This window comes from Bombina bombina, chromosome 9 (assembly GCF_027579735.1).
Source record: "Bombina bombina isolate aBomBom1 chromosome 9, aBomBom1.pri, whole genome shotgun sequence".
Lineage (NCBI taxonomy): Eukaryota > Metazoa > Chordata > Amphibia > Anura > Bombinatoridae > Bombina > Bombina bombina.
This window is the reverse complement of record NC_069507.1, coordinates 289820258-289822277: the sequence shown is the minus strand read 5'-3', so window position 1 is coordinate 289822277 and position 2020 is coordinate 289820258.

Genomic DNA, 2020 nt, shown 5'->3' with positions numbered 1-2020 from the left:
ATATTGAACAAGGAGTTTCCTCTATGTCAGACATGTTTAACAGACTAGTAATGAGACCAGCAAGCTTGGAAAACACTTTAATAAATGTAAAACAGCAATTAAATAAAAACGGTACTGTGCCTTTAAGAGAAAAAAACTAGCACTTAAACTGCAAAACAGTGTAAAAATATAGTGAAGTCTTTGAAATTTTTACAGTGTGTGTAAGGGACTAAAGCAACATTGCACCCACTTGCAAATGGATGATTAATCCTTTAGGCCCCAAACCAGATTTGAAACACGTTAAAAAACGTTAATAAACAGTTAAACACCTTGCCACAGCTCTGCTGTGGCTCCTACCTGCCCTCAAATACAATTTAGGAAAGAAATAAGCCCTCTATAGTGGTCCTCAGATGCCAGAGTACTCCTTTAGGGAAGCTGGATGTCTCAGTCTGAATATGAACTGCGCATCAAGAGCGCGAAAATAGGCCCCTCCCACCATGCACTCGATGTCAGAGGGCTTTAAGAAAATACTCCTAGGAGTATCTGACTAGCCATGTGGAAACTAGGCCCCAAAAAAACGATTTATCACCCTCAGAGAAAAAACGTTCTTTCTATATAACATGTAAACGTTTTGTCACTAAGAAATATGAGTATTAACATGAATATTACCCTTTTTTGTAAGCATGATCCCAGTCGTTGTTAAATCACTGCATCAGGCTTACCTCAATTATACAAGGCTCTGTCAGCATTTTCTAGATCTTATCATCTCTCTAGAAATAAATATACTGAACATACCTCAAAGCAGGTAAACTGCAAACCATTCCCCCAACTGAAGTCTTTCCCATACTCTTCAGTTATGTGTGAGAACAGCAATGGACCTTAGTTACAAACCGCTAAGATCATCAACCTCCAGGCAGATTCTTCTTCTAATTTCTGCCTGAGAGTAAAACAACGCCGGTACCGTTTAAAAATAACAAACTTTTGATTGAAGGTAAAACTACACTAAGTCACCACATATCTCTTGATACTTCCTATCTTGTCGAGAGCTGCAAGAGAATGACTGGGGGTGGCAGTTAGGGGAGGAGCTATATAGACAGCTCTGCTGTGGGTGTCCTCTTGCAGCTTCCTGTTGGGAAGGAGAATATCCCACAAGTAAAGGATGAACCCGTGGACTGGATACACCTTACAAGAGAAATACTTTTATAGCGGTCAGTAAATAATAGCAAGAAAACTGTACCCGCTGGTATGAAAATACTTTTATAGCTGTCAGTAAATAATAGCAAGAAAACTGTGCCCACTGGTATGAAAATACTTTTATAGCCGTCACTAAATAATAGCAAGAAAACTGTACCCACTGGTATGAAAATACTTTTATAGCTGTCAGTAAATAATAGCAAGAAAACTGTACCCGCTGGTATGAAAATACTTTTATAGCTGTCACTAAATAATAGCAAGAAATCTGTACCCACTGGTATGAAAATACTTGTATAGCTGTCACTAAATAATAGCAAGAAAACTGTACCCACTGATATGAAAATACTTTTATAGCTGTCACTAAATAATAGCAAGAAAACTGTACCCACTGGTATGAAAATACTTTTATAGCTGTCACTAAATAATAGCAAGAAAACTGTACCCACTGGTATGAAAATACTTTTATAGCTGTCAGTAAATAATAGCAAGAAAACTGTACCCGCTGGTATGAAAATACTTTTATAGCTGTCAGTAAATAATAGCAAGAAAACTGTACCTGCTGGTATGAAAATACTTTTATAGCTGTCACTAAATAATAGCGAGAACACTTTACCTGCTGGTATGAAAATACTTTTATAGCTGTCAGTAAATAATAGCAAGGAAACTGTACCCGCTCTTATGAAAATACTTTTATAGCTGTCAGTAAATAATAGCAAGAACACTTTACCTGCTGGTATGAAAATACTTTTATAGCTGTCAGTAAATAATAGCAAGAAAACTGTACCCGCTGGTATGAAAATACTTTTATAGCTGTCACTAAATAATAGCAAGAAAACTGTACCCACTG